This window comes from Nicotiana sylvestris, chromosome 8, assembly GCF_000393655.2.
Source record: "Nicotiana sylvestris chromosome 8, ASM39365v2, whole genome shotgun sequence".
NCBI classification, from domain to species: Eukaryota; Viridiplantae; Streptophyta; class Magnoliopsida; order Solanales; family Solanaceae; genus Nicotiana; species Nicotiana sylvestris.
This window is the reverse complement of record NC_091064.1, coordinates 145,510,363-145,529,358: the sequence shown is the minus strand read 5'-3', so window position 1 is coordinate 145,529,358 and position 18,996 is coordinate 145,510,363.

Below are 18,996 nucleotides of genomic sequence, written 5' to 3'. Positions count from 1 at the left end.
CGTATCACACTAGATCAAGAGGTCCTCCACCTTCTCCTCCACCAAGTGATCCTAAAGGCAACAACAAAGGGAAAGGGAAAATGGATGATTTGAGTGGTATCAGAAAGGACAACGCTACTATAGCAGAAAACATCGAAACTTCAGATGGCCGAAGTACTCCGGCACAGAATGAACTGGTCTTACATCTGGAACAGAAAATCCTGGAGCTACAAGGAGAACTTGAGCAGGTCAGAAACTTGGAAAAACCTTTTCTCCCCCTCGATGTCCTAGATAAACCAGTAAAATCCGACTACTCAAAACCATGCACCACCCCAAAACACACAAAACCAAAATCCACCGCCAAATCCTCCTGCACCACACCAGTTCCCCGTACCTCCTCAGAACATTAACCCTCCACCAGTACCTATCCTCAATAACACCACCATCTTCTAACTCAATACCCATAAACCACCACTTATCATACTCCCCAGAATGCACCATAACCTACTCCTGATCCCTAAAATTCAACCAATGACCACCCTTATGTCCAAATTCCCGGAGTTCATCAAAGCAATCCCATATATGTGAAAACTTTGCCCCACACCCCGCAACAAACACTTTACGTACTTGAATCTTCGAGAAAGACCTGCATATTAAGAACATGGCGGAAGAACTCAAAAATCTCTTTAACATAGTTCAGAGTGTCGAAGGGGGTAAAGGTGTTGAAGGTTTAAACTATAAAGACTTGTGCATTCAGCCAGATGTGGAACTGCCAGAGGGTTACAAACCTCCCAAGTTCAAAATGTTTGATGGAACTGGTGATCCGAAAGTGCACCTGAGGACATATTGTGACAAAACTTGTAGGAGTGGGTAAAAATGAACAAATTCGTATGAAAATGTTCATGCGAAGCCTTACGGGAGATGCATTGTCTTGGTATATCAGTCAGAACCCGAAAAAGTGGGTTAGTTGGGTAAGCATGGTGTCAGACTTCATGGACAGATTCAGGTTCAACACAGAAAATGCATCAGATGTTTTCTACATTCAAAATCTCAAGAAAAACCAACAGAAACCTTTTGTGAGTGTGCTACTCAGTGGAGATCTGAAGCTGTGAAAGTAAGGACAACACTTGAAGAAGAACAAATGAATAAGTTCTTCGTCAAAGCTCAAGACCCGCAGTACTATGAAATGCTGATGGTTATTGAGAACCATAAATTCTCTAACATCATCAAGTTATGAGAAAGAATAGAAGAAGGGATTAAAAGTGGAATGGTGAAAAAATTCGAGGCACTGCAGGCCACGAATAAAGCATTGCAATCAGGAGGTATTTCGAAGAAGAAAGAAGTAGGTGCTGTGATGGTAGCCCAGGGTCCTAAGTCTCCTCTCACATACAAAACACCTCCACCCAAATACTAGCCTTCACCTCCCAAATACCAACAATCTGCTACTACGTACCACACCTATAATACTTAACCCGCATATTATCACTCACCACCACCCGCCCGCCAAAATTACCAAAAACCACGTGTTGATACCTAATTTTTCCCTATATATTTTTTAATATGCAAATACCTTCAAAATAGAATATTTATGCATATATAAATATGCCCAAATATTTTATTATTTTTTCCTTAATTTTTAAAGGTTTGTTAAATCAATTTATTTCCCTATTTTATCCATAAAAACTAGATAATTATTTCCAAAATTATTATCTTTTGTAATTCATTTATTGGAATTTTATATTTATGTTAAAATATAGCCAAGATGATTTTTGCATATTTTTACAAATTTATTTAGTATTTTTAAAGCTAAATTGCATATAATTGCAATATTAGCCTCTTCTAGGATTTAATTGTGTTTACTTTTATAAGAAAAATTAGTTCCAGTATTTTTAAATTGATAATTATATGTTATAAAATATTTTAGTACTTTCAATTTATTTCTAGAAATTAATTATCTATTTTGTATAAAATAAATGGGAACAAATGGCTATTTAAAATCTAGCCAGATTTTATTTCAATTATAGCCTAAAATTGAGCCCAAATCAAGACCCAATTCCCCAACCCAATTGCAACTCAAACTCGACCCCCTAACCTAATTCACATGACCCAACCCAGATCCCCACCTAACCCCTTTAATCCCAGCAGTTGATCATTTAGATCAACGGCCACCGGCTACCCTTTCCTAATTAAACCCAAAAGACCCCCAACCTAATTTATTTCTCACCTACCGCCGCCCTTGAATCCCTCTTCTCTCTCAACTGTCTCTGAAACTCCTACAAACCCTAGTCGCCACCATCAAAATACACCCTAATCCACCCTGATACCTACATAATCCATGGCCTTCCGTGGTCATTTGAGACCTGTACTAGTCTTCCATGGCTCCTATGTGTTTGGTTCTATGGTTTCACGACCATACTTCGAAGGAGTTTGGTCCAGTCCTTGCTCGACTGTTGTTCATGGCCTTTCTCCGACCATCCACGACCTTTCCTGGCCATTCATGGCCTTTCAAGGCGGGTCTTTGGCATTTTCTGGTTAGATCGTTAACTTTCGAAATCTTTCTCGTTTTCTTTTGGGTTTTCTGAAACCCTAATATCTAAGATATTTTGATTTCTTTCAGATCTACCTTAGATCTGTGCTTACCATGAACTTTTAGGCATTATTCTTGAAGGTTCTTCAACGTTGTTTTCAAAACGACTCTTCATTGTTCTGATTATGGTTTTCCTTTAAGTTATTTCAAAAAATCTTTTCTCTGATTCTCGATGTTATTTTATGACTTTACTATGTTCGAACTGTTTATTATGCTTTCCTTCTACTCGAGTCAGCATGTTGAAAACCCTAATTTCTTTTGGGTCTCATTCGAATCCTCAAGCTGTTTGTTTAAATGTATACTTGTTTAATTAAGTTCCTCATTCTTGTTTGATTTATTTGTGTTGCCATTTTAAAACTCGATTGTTGTTGAAAAGCCCTAGGTCTTTGGGGCTAAAATTGTTTGTTTTAGTACTTGACTCGAATGAAAGCTTTTGTTTTAAACTTTCTTTTCTTTATGTGACTCATCTGATTCTGAGTTTTAATATCTTTCTAACTCAACTTACTTTTCAAAAGGTTTCCTCACCTGCTACTGTGAGACCTTTGCATGTTTCTGATACTTTTTTTTCTTCACTCTTGAATTCAATGTGACTTGACCCACTTGATTACCATACTTCGAATGTTTGCTTTACTACTGAACCCTAGCTTATTTCTGCCACTACTGCATGCTCGTGATTATCTCTTTTGTCAATGTGCTTGGCCTCGCATTTTTGATGATCCTGTTCACTTTATTTATATACTGAAGTGCAGAAGCATGTTTCTTCTTTGATTGATCCCAATCTTGTGACTGATTTCAAAACTTTCTTTTATGAAGTCTAATTTCACTCGCATGGTAAAGTTAATTGATTCCTTTCCTTATTTTGCCTTACTGAATCTTTTTCCAAAATAAGCATATTTCTGTACTTATACTTGATTACTTACTTAATGCTTTTACTACTCCTTTTATGAAAATAATCATTTTGCCTCTAAATTGATCTTCTTTCCTTATTTTGAATCTATCATGACCCGTTAAAAAGTGATTCCTTAATTAAAGGGAGACACTTGTGTAATTGATTCTGACTATTGATTGTTTCTATATTTGTATTAAAACTTTACTTATTACCTTACTTCTCACTCGTTTTCAGAAGCTATAAATACCCTGCACCTTATTTTCTTTCAAACACACGAACCACTTGAGTTCAGAACACACATTTCACTCAAAGCTCTCTGTCTCTTTTTTCTGTTACTACTTGTGTTGCTGCCTTGTCTAGCCGGTTGAAAGCCAAGGCTAGGCTGTGGAAATTTGCTTACTTTTCTTTCTACATTTGCCTCTTTACTGGTATGTTCTAATTAATCTTCCAACATCAACAACAACATGTTTCTTTACTATTTCCTTCACTCCTGTCTGTTTCCTGCTTGTGTTTAATCCAGTTACATTACCAAGCATGCTGTAATCTGCCCCTTCCTCTTCTGATTAATGTGTTTTTCTTATGTATGAATTCTATCAGTCACTTATTATGACTTATGAATCCCAAACCCCCGTATCCTCTATGTGTTTGTATTCTTTGGTTGGTTTGAGGGAATGCCAATATTAGACATTGTTGTGCATGACCCAAACCTGACCCTCCCTGGGGTCATATACTTCATATCCCCTCTATGTGGTGTGTTCTCTGGCTGGTTTATGGGCATGCCAGCACCAACTATTGCTGTGCATGTCCAACCCTGTCCCCTCTTAGGGTCATATGCTCCCTGAAGTGTATTCCCAAACCCCTGACCCCTTTGTATAAAAATGTTGATTCTGTGTAGTGTTAGCTTTACTAGTAGTGTTTTCAAAATATCCTTACACCTTACTATTCTCAACCCAGTTTTTAAATAAAATCTCTACTCCTACACTTCCACTATACTCTTAGACTAAGGTTCTGCCTCTCTTGTGTGAGACTTTCCTTGGGACCCATGAGCACCCTCTGAACGTGGACACATAAGGGCTAGCCCTTCCACACTGCACTCATCTCTATCTGGCTATGCGAACTTGGGTGTAAGCACTGCCCGGGGCCCCTTAAGACCCTTAGGGAACTTTGACACACTCAAGTTTTAGAAATGCTTTGAAACAAATGGCATTTGAGGTGGTTTATTCCATAACTCAGAGAGGAGGTCAAGAATTAGACTTCCTCTGGTTGTAACTTCTTCTTTTACACTTTTCTGATGTAATTCATTATTTAGTTTGTTATAATTTGTAATAAACATTGGGGTTGGCTAGTGAAAAGGGCAGAGTAATTGTGTATTCTTAAGGGTAGAGAATATGCCTATAGGACCCGTTTTCTGCATGTTTAACTTTGCGTTTAGAGAACCTGTCTATAGGACTTGTTTAAATTCAGAATGTTTAACTTTGCATTTAGAGAACCTATCTAAAGGACTTGTTTAAATTCAGCAAGTCTAATTCTGCATTTAGAGAATATGCCTATAGGTTTCGTTTTAAATTCAACATGTTTAATACCACACTTAGACACCATGCTTAGGACTTAAACGCCCATAATCAGACATCACGTTCCTATGTTTTAAAATCAGTATTTTCCATAGAAATCATGTCTATAGGAATTAAATCAGCAATAATAGATATCCCGTCTATAAAATCTGAAACCAGTCTAGTTTAAAATCAGCCTAACTCATATTGTTCTGAATTAGTTTTAAACAGCCTTACTCCTTTATTTAACGCGGTTTAGAAAGCATGTCTATAGGATCTCAAATCGTTTGTTGTTGAATTGTTACTGCTTTGCCACGTCCTAAATCAGTAATAGATATCATGCTTATAGGATCTCACCCAAACACTTAGGCAAGCCTTAGGTGATAACGACAATAAAAACTGCATCCGCCTTTGTTAATCTGTAACAACTACAACCAGCAGGCAGGCCTAATTCAGACTTCTTATCTGAGTTTTGTAATAAACTGGTCTGCCTCAACAATTAAAACTCCCCTTGCCTGAGTACTTTAAATTCAGACCCTGACTATGTTTAAGTCATGCTATTTATGTGTTTGGCTTGAGGAGGTATACATGAGCCTTTTAGTTGTTTACATGTTTCCCCCTAATGTGTAGTCCTATGTATTCTTGTATGTCGCCTTAGCTTTTTCACCTTTTGAAACCTAAAAGTCAGCCTAATATCCCTCCCCTTTTGGAATAGTAGTCCTAAGTTCCTCTAGGACTGACATGAATGAGATGGGTAATAGCATGCAATAGTGGTCGAGACCAATCTGCGCTTTAATACCTCGACGAGGTGGGAAGGATAGATATGGATATGATGACCGGTGCGCTAATACCACGTGTATCCCCTTTTTTGAGGAGTGTCATACCGGGTATCGCATTGATGTGATCCATATTATAAATAAACCTAGGACCCCCTTCCCATTTTCCTTTCCTTTTTACATTCCCAAGTATTTATAGAACTGTGACTTCTTTTCAAAATTCGCCTTTTGATAATTGTTCTTTCAAACTCTCAGGTGTTTATACCTAAATCCCCTACTATTTGAACCTATGCTTGTCTATATACTAATTGTACAAAATTCACAAAAAACTATCTGGTCGGGAACCACACTAGTAGATCCTGAGGGGTGCCTAACACCTTCCCCTTAGGATAATTTCAAGCCCTTACCCTATCTCTGGTTATCCAAACAAACTTAGAAGTGAACCTTATAGGTGTCCTAATGCACCTTAAATCATTAGGTGACGACTCTTCAAATGCAAACCTTGTTCCCAAAAGGAATGAGTTGTCCCATACCCAAAATGTCATAAACCCGATTTTCTGATGCAAAGAGGAAAAAAATGGGGCGCGACAACATGGCGACTCTGCTGGGGATATTTAGGCTTTTACCATTTCATATTGTTCTTGTGAATTTGTACCCTCCCTTATGTGCAATTACTTGTTTAAATTCCTTTAAGCGTTTAATTTCTTTTCAAAGCAAAACTGACATATCTTCTTTGTTTCCTTCCTTCATTATTGCTTTAAATTATGAAACTGCTGTATTTATCACTTTCTTAACGTGCAAATACATGTCAACATGTTTTAATTATTGCATAATAATGCTCGACATCATACTCCACACGTGCCAAACAAATACCATAGCAATGCTTATAATGAGTGGTTGCGCTCTTCCTATATCATTACCCCCTAAATTCGGGAAAGGCATATTTGCGGTAAAACCAGTCGAGCAGTGGTGAAATAGATGGTTCCGTGCCTTACCCCTTGAGTTGTCCGCTCAAGGGTACCAATCTAAAACCCAATAAAAACTTTACTCTGTTCAAATTGTGCATGCATCATGGTCAAACCTAGCCGAGTCAGTTATGTTGTCCACATAATGATCCTTTAAGATAGCCTTGTCCAAAGTCCACTGGGTTTCCCTAAACCCAAACGGACATCATCACGTTCTGTGCATTTATTTGGAGAACTAAAGGCTTCATGCTAATTGTTGATATTAAATAGTCGAGTCTGGTGGGGGTAAGGGCCTATCCCTTTTGTTTTGCAGAAAATGAGGCACGAGGTCCCCTGTTTTGGTATGATTAGCATGCCCCCACTCTTGCTAGATTGGTGGAGGAGTCTTCCATCAAATGACAATCAACGAGTGGAAAGTGAGGGCCGACAAAGCTAGCGAAAAAATGGAATATCTGGAGTGCAGTCTGCTGGAATTGGAAGGGAAAGTGAGGAAGAGAGTCACTGACTGCCAGAACGCCAAGGGGAATGAAGGAGAATACCTGGCAAAGGCATTTTTAATAGTGAACCTACGCAAACTAGAGGATTTGATCAACGAGAGAATTCAACCTGAGGAAGGTCCTTCTGGGACCAAGTAGATATGAGTTTATCTTTTCGCTTTATAAAATGTAATAAGGCCAATGGCCATTAGTGATTTTCATTTCCTGTTCATTTAGTGTCAATTTGGGATTCATTTATCTTTATCAATAAAATGAGGCATTTAACATCCTAAGTTCTCCAAATCAATTTGTTGCTAGGCCTACCTCGGGCGCAAAGAGGTCCCCAAATTAGGACACGATTTACATTCCCGAACTATGTGCTTAAGTATTGCAATACTTCCTACAATCCTCACTAACTTGGTTACCTTTTGTTTTTATTTTTTGTTTTTATTATTCCTCTCCCTATAGTTTAGTTCGTGCACTCTGGCAACATCATCCTATTCTACGAGATCCAGGGGCCCTCCACCCACTCCTACTCTTAGTTCTGTCAAAAACAAAAACAAAGGCAAGATGGAAGATTTGAACAACGTCAGAAAGGAGAATTCAACTTAACGGATAGAGGCCACTAATGGCCATGGTACTCAGGTTCCTAAGGAGAATGTATCCCAACTTGAACAAAAGCTGTTGAATTTCTAAGAAGACCTCGATCAGGTTCGGAATCTGGAGAGCTTGTCATTTTCCCTCAGCACCCCGGATATCACTATTCCCAACACTCAAAACCCTACACCGCCTCAAAACATCCCAAAGCAACAGAATCATCTCACTCCTTACCATCACACTGTTCCACCAAAGACTCAATGCAACACTTGCCACACCCCAAACAATACTCCACTACTCATCCTAGAACCCCAAAACTCCATAAATGACCACTTTCACACCCACCATAACACACCCATCTACGTGGAGACCATGCCATACTCCACCCAACCTATCTCAAGCACACCCGAGTCTGATAAAAAAGACCTACTCGTCAGGAATCTGGCTGAGGAACTTAAGAAGTTGACTAGCCGGATTCAAGGTGTTGAAAGAAGCAAGGGAATTGAGGGGCTGAACTATGAAGAACTTTGCATACAGCTCGATGTCGAACTATCCTAGGGGTACAAACCTCCAAAGTCGAAATGTTTGACGGTACAAGGAATCCAAGGGTCCTTTGCGAATATACTGTGACAAGCTGGTTAGAGTAGGGAAAGACGAGAGAATCTGCATGAAACTATTCATGAGGAGTAGAAAGGAGGTGCGTTGTCCTGGTACATCAGCCAAGATCCAAAGAAATAGTCAAACTGGGTAAGTATGGCGTCCAACTTTATGGACAGGTTTAGGTTTAACATAAAAAATGTATTGGATGTGTTCTATATTCAGAATCTGAAGAAGAAGACTACAGAAACATTTCGCGAGTATGCTACTCACTGGAGGTCTGAAGTTGCTAAGGTCAGACCTGCCTTAAAGGAGGAACAGATGAACAAATTCTTGGTCCGGGCTTAGGACCAGTAGTATTATGAAAGACTAATGATGATTGAAAGCCACAAATTTTCCGACATTATCAAACTGGGTGAAAGAATTGAAAAGGGTATCAAAAGTGGTATGGTTACAAACTTCGAGGCCTTGCAAGCTACAAATAAGGCCTTGCAGTCTGGTGGTGTTTCTAAGAAAAAGGATGTAAGAGCCGTGATGTTTTCACAAAGGACCAAATCTCCTATCAAATACAAAACTTACCCAACACCTCCACTCATATATCAGCCAACTCCGAACTACCAAGCACTTTCACCCTCTTACCAAGCTCTACCACCACCTTATCAATCACCTCCACCTCCCACATATCAGCCTACTTTGCCCAGATATTCCCAACCCACACATGTATACTAAACCTACAATGCTCAATCATCCCACTATCAGTCACATCCCGCCTGCCACAACTTTGCTATACCTCGGCCAAATTTTGATTGGAGACCTCCAAAACAATATACAGCCATTGCTGAACCCATTGACCAACTGTATGAAAGACTCAAAGCTGCTGGTTACGTTACCCCCATCCCTGCTGCAACCCCTGAGAACCCTTCTCAGTGGGTTAACCTAAACAAATCCTGTGCATACCACTCCGGTATGAAAGGGCACACCATCAACGAATTTCATTCCTTGAAAGACAAGATCCAGGCTTTAATTGATAACAAGATTATTGTGGCAAAGGAATCCTCTCCAAATGTCCGCAATAACCCTCTGCCAGACTATAAGGGTGGAGCCATTCACATGATTGAAATAGAGGATGATTGGGATCCCGAGGGATCAATCGGGTTGATCGCAGAAGGCGATGACCCAAAGAAGCCAATAGTTACTCTTAATCCAATCATAGTCCAGATACAACCATCTGAGAACACCGAGGTAAATATGTATGTGCCACTTGAGTTTTAATCAATGTCATCTGCAAAGACACCAGCGACAATTGAGGTCGAATTCATGTCTCTGAAAAATGCAACTGCACCATTTGAAGTTGCAGTTTTACCCCCTAAGGAAAGTGCTCCATTCGGAGTAAGGACAGCCACACTAATCCCAGTGGAGATGTCGACCATGACATCATTCCACACAAAGGCTGTACCCTAGGACTATACAGCCGAGGCAAGAAGGAAAGGCAAGGTTAGGTTCGAAGAGATTGTTGCTGTATATGGTATTACGAGAACTGGTAGAGTTTATACCTCCAACCGGCCACCCAACATCGAGACAGGTATAAAGGATCTTTGAAGAAAGATACATGCCAAGGAATACTCGATCATCGACCAATTGAACAAAACACCAGCACAAATCTCCATTCTTACTATGCTACAAAATTTTGAGGTGCACAAGAACGCTCTGCTGAAGGTGCTGAGTGAAGCATAAGTACCAAGCAACATCACGGGTGGAGAAATGTCTAACATGGTAGGACAAGTGTTAGAGAGCCATAAGATCACTTTTCATGAGGATGAGCTACCACCTGAAGGCTTGGGGCACAACAAGGCACTGCACATCATCGTGCAATGCAAGGACTATTTTATCACCAGAATCTTGATCGATGTAGGGTCCAGTCTCAACATCTATCCACTGGTAACACTCAAGAAGTTGGGTAAGGGACTGCACGAGATAAAGGATGGGGCAATCAATGTGAAAGCCTTCGACGGTTTCCAAAGGTCCACCATTGGTGAGATTGTCCTATTCTCGCAAATGGGACCAACATGGTTCGATGTCGATTTCTAGGTGATAGACGTGCCAGCATCTTACAATGTAAAAGTCTCTTCTCTGTTACTACTTGTGTTGCTGCCTTGTCTAGCCGGGTGAAAGCCAAGTCTAGGCTATGGAAATTTTTTTACTTTTCTTTCTGCATTTGCTTCTTTACTGGTATGTTCTAATTAATCTTCTAGCATCAACAACAACATATTTCTTTACTATTTCCTTCACACTTGTTTGTTTCCTGCTTATGTTTAAGTCTTTATGTTTACTACTTATGAATCCCAAACCCCCATATCCCCTATGTGTTTGTATTCTTCGGTTGGTTTGAGGGCATGTCAGCATTAGACATTGTTGTGCATGACCAAAACCTGACCCTCCCTAGGGTCATATGCTTCATATCCCCTCTATGTGTTGTGTTCTCCGGCTAGTTTATGGGCATGCCAGCACCAGCTATTGCTGAGCATGTCCAAACCTGACCCCTCTTAGGTTCATATGCTCCTTGCAATGTATTCCCAAACCCCTGACCCCTTTGTATAAAAATGTTGATTCTGTGTTGTGTTAGCTTTACTATTACTGTTTTCAAAATACCATTACACCTTACTATTCTCAACCCAGTTTTTAAACAAAATCTCTTCTCTTGCACTTACACTATACTCTTAGACTTAGTTTCTGCCTCTCTTGTGTGAGCGTTGCCTTGGGACCCATGTGCTCCCTCTGAACTTGGACACATAAGGACTGGCAGTTCAACACTACACTCATCTCTATCTGGCTATGCAAACTTGGGTGTAAGCACTGCCCGGGGCCCCTTGAGACCCTTAGGGAACTTTGACACACTCAATTTCGAGAAACACTTTGAAACAAATGGCATTGAGGTGGTTTTCCATAACTCACAGAGGAAGTCAAGAATCAGGCTTCCTCTGGTTGTAACTTCTTCTTTTACACTTTTTTGATGTAATTCATTATTCAGTGTGTAATAATTTGTAATAAACATTGGAGTTGTCTAGTTAAAAAGGCTGGGTAATTGTGCATGCTTAAGGGTAGAGAATACATCTATAGGACTTGTTTAAATTCAGCATGTCTAATTCTGCATTTAGAGAATATGCCTATAGGACCTGTTTCTGCATGTTTATCTTTGCATTTAGAGAATCTGTCTATAGGGCTTGTTTAAATTCAGCATGTCTAATTCTGCATTTAGGTAATATGCCTATAGCATTTGTTTTAAATTCTGCATGTTTATTACCACACTTAGACACCACGCTTAGGACTTAAACGACCATAATCAGACATCACGTTCACAAGGTTTAAATTCAGTATTTTCCATAGAAATCATGTCTATAGGAATTAAATCAGCAATAATAGATATCCTGTCTATAAAATCTAAAACCAGTCTAGTTTAAAATTAGCCTAACTCGTATTGTTCTGAATTAGTTTTAAACAGCCTTACTCCTTTATTTAACGCGATTTAGAAAGCATGTTTATAGAATCTCAAATCGTTTGTTGTAGAATTGATACTACTTTGCCACGTCCTGAATTAGTAATAGATATCATCCTTATAGTATCTCACCCAAACACTTACTCAAGCCTTAGGTGATAACGACAATAAAAATTGCATCCGACTTTGTTAATCAGTAACTGCTACAACCAGTAGGCAGGCCTGAATCGGACTTCTTATCTGAGTTGTGTAATAAACTTGTCTGCCTCAACAATTAAAACTGCCCTTGCCTGAGTACTTTAAATTCAGACCCTGACTATGTTTAAGTCATGCTATTTATGTGCTTTGCTTGAGGAGGTATACACGAGCCTTTTAGTAGTTTACATGTTTCCCCCTAATGTGCAGTCTTATGTGTTCTTGTATGTCGCCTTAGCTTTTTTCACCTTTTGAAACCTAAAAGTCAGCCTAATATCCCTCCCCTTTAGGAATAGTAGTCCTAAGTTCCTCCGGGACTGATAGGAATGGGATGGGTAGTAGCATGCAATAGTGGTCGAGACCAATCCGCGCTTTAATGCCTCGACGGGGTGGGAAGGGTAGATATGGATATGATGACCGGTGCGCTAATACCACGTGTATCTCCTCTTCTAAGGAGTGTCGTACAGGGCATCACATTGATGTGATCCATATTATAAATAAACCTATGACCCCCTCCCTTTTTATATTCTAAAGTATTTGTAGAATTGTAACTTCTTTTTCAAAATACGCCTTTTTTCAAACTCTTAGGTTTTTAAACCTAAATCCCCTACTATTTGAGCATATGCTTGTCTATATGCTAATTGTACAAAATTCATGAAAAACAATCTTGTCGGGAACCACACTAGTGGATCGTGAGGGGTGCCTAACACCTTCCTCTTGGGATAATTTCAAGCCCTTACCCTATCTCTGGTTATCAAACAAACTTAGAAGTGAACCTTATAGATGTCCTAATGCACCTTAAATCATTAGGTGGTGACTCTTCAAATGCAAAACCCAGTTCCCAAAAGGAATGAGTTGTCTTATAACCATAATGTCATAAGCCTGATTTTCCGATGCGAAGAGGAAAAAAAGGGGGCGCGACAGCATGGTGACTCTGCTAGGATATTTAGGCTTTTACCACTTCAGATTGTTCTTGTGATGTTGTATCTCCCTTATGTGCAATTGCTTGTTAAATTTCTTTAAGCATTTAATTTCTTTTTCAACTGTAAAACTGACATAACTTCTTTGTTTCCTTCCTTTTTTACTACTTTAAATTATGAAATTATTGTATTTATCGCTTTCTTAACGTGCAAATACATGCCCACATGCTTTTAATTATTGCATAATCATTCTCAACATCATACTCCACTCGTGCCAAATAAATACCATAGAAACACGTTTAATGTGTGGTTGCGCTCTTCCAATCATTACCCCCTAAATTCGGAAAGGCATATTTGTGGTAAAACTAGTCGATCAGCGGTGCAGTCGATAGTTTCATGCCTTCCCTCTTGAGTTGTCTGCTCAAGGGTACCAGTATAAAACCCCATAGAAACCTTACTCTGTTCGAATTTTGCATGCATCATGGTCAAACCTAGTCGGGTCAGTTATGTTGTCCGCATAATGATCCTTTAAGATAGCCTTGTCCAAAAGTCCACCAGGTTTCGCTAAACCCAAACGGACGTCGTCACGTTCTGTGTATTTATTTGGAGAACTAAATGCTTCGTGCTAATTATTGACGTTAAATAGTCTTCCATCAAATGACCAAATCAACGAGTGGAAAGAGAGGGCCACCAAAGCTAGCAAAAAGTTGGAATATCTGGAATACAACCTGCTGGAATTGGAAGGAAAAGTGAGGAAGAGAGTCACCGACTACCAGAACACTGATGGAAACGAAGGAGAACACCTGGCAAAGGCATTTTTACTGGTGAACCTACGCAAACTGGAGGATTTGATCAACGAGAGAATTCAACCTGAGGAAGGTCCTTCTGGGACCAAATAGATAGGAATTTACTTTTTCGCTTTATAAATGTAATAAGGCCAATGACAATTAGTGACTTTTATTTCTTGTTTATTTAGTGTCGATTTGGTATTCGTCTATTTTTATCAATACAATAAGGCATTTAGCATTCTAAGTTCTCCAAACCAATTTGTCGCTAGGCCTACCTCAGGCATAAAGAGGTTCCCAAATTAGGACACGTTTTACATTCTCGCACTATGTGTTTAAATATTGCAATACTTTTTATAAATCTTCACTGACTTGGTTGCCTTTTGCTTTTATTTTGTTTTATTATTCCCCTCCCCAAAGGTTAGTTCGTGTACTCTGGCATCATCATCTTATTTCACAAGGCCCTTCCATACAGACTGTGAGCAGAGGGGCACACCTCAATGATTGGACCATCAGGACAACCAGAGCCCGACAAGCCTCGGGGTAGCAAGGCTAAAACAAGCATCATGCACTGCTTTTTTTACTAAATGATTTTCTTTTTGCATTTTTATTCCCGCAATAAGATCTCCAATGTTCAAAATAGTTATGCAATTTATCAAAGCATTTCGGCTTTTCTTATGAATCAACACTCATTATTATTTTTCTCTCATTACTCTACTTATACAGCATTACTATTACTTATCTTGATGAACCAATGATTGTGACATGCAATGAGACAACGCAACAAACAAACATTGATTCTGAGGACGATGACATACCAGAGGAGATTGTCAAAGAAGTTGAGAACTTTGAGAACAGACCTAAGTCCAACCTAGATGAGACAGAAATTGTTAACCTGGAAGACGCAGAAAATGTCAAATAAATGCAAATCAGTGTTCACTTATCGCCGTCAGAAAAGAAGGAATACACAAAATTTCTAAGGGAATACAAGGACATATTCGCTTGGTCGTATGATGACATGACTGGTCTAAGTACGTCTATTGTGGCTCACAAACTGCCAACTGATCTAACATATCCGCCGGTAAAGCAAAAGCTCAAAAAGTTCAAGCCTGATATGAGTTTGAAAATCAAGGAAGAAGTCACTAAGCAAGTCAAAGCTAAGGTTCTCACGGTAATAGAATACCTGACATGGTTAGCCAACATCGTACCGATACCAAAGAAAAATTGGAAGGTCCGAGTCTGTGTCGACTACCGGGATCGCAACCGGGCCAGTCCGAAAGATGACTTCCCTTTGCTGAACATACACATCCTGATTGACAATTGCGCCAAGCATGAACTGCATTCATTTGTAGATTGTTTCACTGGTTATCATCAGATCTGGATGGATGAAGAAGATGTTGAGAAAACAGCTTTCATTACGTCGTGGGGAATGTACTGTTACAAGATGATGCCGTTCGACTTAAAGAATGCAGGGGCCACCTACATGAGGGCCATGACCACCATTTTCCATGATATGATACACAAGGAGATAGAGGTATATGTGGATGATGTTATCATCAAGTCCAAGAAGGCCACTAATCACATGGAAGATTTGAGAAAGTTCTACAATAGATTGCGGAGGTACAACCTGAAACTAAATCCTGCAAAATACGCATTTGGGGTTCCCGTTGGAAAATTGCTGGGATTTATTGTGAGTCGCCGATGAATAGAACTGGATCCATCAAAAGTCAAAGCCATTCAAGAACTACCACCACCAAAGAACAAGAAGGAGGTGATGAGTTTCTTGGGAAGACTTAACTACATCAGCCGGTTCGTAGCACAGTCTACGGTTATCTGTGAGCCAATCTTTAAGATGTTGAAGAAGGACGCTGCCACCAAATGGACCGATGACTGCCAAAAATCCTTCGACAGAATCAAGGAATACTTGTCAACACCACCAGTTTTGGTCCCGCCCGAGCTAGGTAGACCATTATTACTCTACCTTCAGTATTGGATAGAGCTTTCGGTTGCGTTCTGGGGCAGCATGATGAAACGAGGAGGAAGGAGTAGGACATCTATTACCTCAGTAAAAAGTTCACCCATACAAGGATCGGTATTCTCTGTTAAAGCGCACCTGTTGTGCTTTGACTTGGGTAGCTCAAAAACTGAGGCATTATTTCTGTGCCTATATTACATATCTCATATTAAGGATGGATCCTTTAAAGTACATCTTTCAGAAGCCCATGCCCACTGGCAAGCTAGCCAAGTGGCAAATCCTATTGAGTGAGTTCGACATTGTATACGTAACTCAGAAAGCGGTCAAGGGACAAGCACTGGTAGACCACCTTGCGAGAATCCCGTGGATGGAGAATACAAACCCATGAAAACGTATTTTCCTGACGAAGAGGTATCTTTCATAGGAGAAGACATTGCAGAATCCTATGACGGTTGGAGAATGTTTTTCGATGGAGCGACAAACTTCAAAGAAGTTGGCATAGGAGCAGTCCTAGTATCAGAAACTGGTCAGCATTATCTGGTGTCTTCCAAACTCAGGTTCCCGTGTACCAACAACATGGGTGAATATGAAGCTTGCATCTTAGGGCTTAAAATGGACATTGACATGAACATTCAAGAGCTGCTAGTGATTGTAGATTCGGACCTACTCATACATCAGGTGAGTGATTGGAGAACTCCAAGATACTCCCGTATTTGCATTATGTACAGGAATTAAGAAAGAGGTTCACGAGGACGAAGTTCCAGCATGTTCCTAGGGTCCAGAATGAGTTCGTCGATGCATTGGCTACCCTGTCGTCTACGATGCAACATCCAGACAAAAATTTCATTCATCCCATTCCAGTAAAGATCCATGATCAGCCAGCTTACTATGCCCACGTTGAAGAAGAAGTAGACGGAAAGCCTTGGTTTCATGATATCAAGGAATATTTAGCAAAAGGAGAGTACCCAGAACTTGCAAATCCTACTCAGAAACACACACTTCGGAGGTTTTCCAACCACTTCTTTTACAGCGGAGGAATCTTGTATAGGAGGATTCTTGATTTAGAATTACTAAAGTGTGTCGACGCAAAGGAAGCATCCAATCTACTAGAGGAAATTCATGCTGGGACCTGCGGTCCACATATGAACGGTTTTGTCTTAGCAAAGAAGATACTCCGGGCTGGTTACTTTTGGATGACTATGGAAACGGACTGCACCCAATATGTCCGGAAATGCCACCGCTGTCAGATACATGCAGACATGATAAAGGTACCTCTAAATGAGCTTAATGCAACAAGCTCACCATGGTTGTTTGCCGCCTAGGGAATGGATGTTATTTGACCGATCGAGCCTGCTGCTTCCAACGGGCACAAGTTTATTTTAGTAGCAATCAACTATTTCACCAAATGGGTCGAACCAGCATCTTACAGAGTAGTAACTAAGAAAGTCGTGGCAGACTTTGTCCGCGATCGCATGGTTTGTCGATTCGGGGTGCCAGAGTTGATCATTACTGATATTGGCTCCAATCTAAATAGTGACTTGATGAAAGCTATGTATGAAACCTTTAGGATCAAACATAAGAATTCCACAGCCTACAGGCCGCAAATGAATGGAGTTGTAGAGGCCGCCAACAAGAATATCAAGAAGATATTAAGGAAAATGATAGAGAAGCATAAATAGTGGCACGAGAAGTTATCATTTGCTTTATTGGGGTATCGCACCATAGTCCGCACATCAATCGGGGCAACCCCCTATATGCTGGTCTATGGTACAGAGGCTGTCATTCCTGTTGAGGTAGAAATTCCTTCCCTAAGGATCAGATAAGAAGCCGAGCTCGACGACGCAGAGTGGGTGAAAAGTCGTTATGAGCAACAAGCCCTTATAGGTGGAAAGAGAATGAACGCAGTTTGCTATGGTCAACTCTATCAGAACAGAATGTCTAGAGCCTTCAACAAAAGAGTCAAGCCAAGACAGTTCACAGCGGGACAACTGGTGTTAAAGAAAATTTTTCCGCATCAGGATGAAGCCAAAGGGAAATTCTCTCCCAACTGGCAGGGTCCATACATGGTTCATCGGGTTTTGATAGGAGGAGCCCTCATACTTGCAGAAATCAACGGAGAAGTCTGGCCAAAGTCGATTAATTCAGATGTAGTCAAGCGTTACTATGTGTAATTTTCATGCTTCCCTTATATGATGTAATTTGAACTACGCCTAACCTAATTCCATTTAAGAGGGGATACATAGGCAGCCCCATGGGTTCGGTCACAATTCAATAAAATTTTCATTTTCCCTACAATTGGAAACTAGGGCAGAATTTTGAGGAGGACCCTCAAAATTCCGAAGTAATTTTAGCCGATCGTCGAAAGCAATAGCTAGAAGCATCAACCCATTAAACTGTGGCAGAATTTTGAGAGGGGCCCTCAAAATTCCGTAGCAAAAGAGGTTGCAATATCCCGAACCACGTCACAATCGTCGGTTCATCTAAAAAATTATTATATCATATTTTTACAAAATCATGCATATTACTGAAATTGCTTTGTTTAGCAGCGCTACCCCAATAATACATACAGTATCACCAGATCAAAGCCGAGCAGGTCAAGCAAAGCTAGCGAGGATGTCATCTCCCTTTACAGAACTGATAAGTTTTCTTTGGATGCAGGCACTAGGATTGCGAAATCATCAAACATACTATACACTCATGAGACAAACATTGTTCGGGAATACAACTCTCAAAACCGTTGCACTTACCAACATTTGCTATCCACACACACCAGTGATATTACGTGTTTCACAACGTCTCTAGTGGTCACAGTATCACAATCTGCTATCAGCTAAGAAAGCTCTATCACCATTTGCCATTTTATTTTTTGCATAAGGCTACCATTCTACCTTGCAAGACTAAACGCTATCTCCACCTACATTTCTGCATTGCATAAGGCTACCATTCTACCTTCTGAGACTAAACACTGTCTCCATCTGCATTTCTGCATTGCATAAGGATACCATTCTACCCTCTGAGACTAAATGTTGTCTCCATCTACATTTCTGCATTGCATAAGGCTACCATTCTGCCTTCCAAGACTAAACGATGTCTCTGTCTGCATTTCTGCATTGCATAAGGCTACCATTCTGCCTTTTGAGGTTAAGCTCTACCTCTATCTACGTCTGCATGCCTGAAAGATCGCCTCATAATGCATCTGCATGGCTGAAAGA